We start from the raw sequence: 272 nt of genomic DNA on the forward strand, positions 1-272 counted from the left end.
ACTGTTATCATAAAGCGTCATTCGGTAAATTATGACACTTTTAATACAAAGTTGACATTATTCAAAATGTCTTTGTTATGACAACTTGACATTAACCAAGAAATCATTACTGATATAAATTTGTTATAAAAATATTACTGATTGCACTTTAAAAATTAGGTAACTTTATGTTATTAAAGGTAAAGTTTAAACAGTAATGATTTATTGGTTAATGTCAAGTTGTCATAACAAAGACATTTTGAATAATGTCAACTTTGTATTAAAAGTGTCAT

This window comes from Poecilia latipinna, unplaced genomic scaffold, assembly GCF_001443285.1.
Source record: "Poecilia latipinna isolate Pla-1442-1.1 unplaced genomic scaffold, P_latipinna-1.0 Scaffold2659, whole genome shotgun sequence".
NCBI lineage: Eukaryota > Metazoa > Chordata > Actinopteri > Cyprinodontiformes > Poeciliidae > Poecilia > Poecilia latipinna.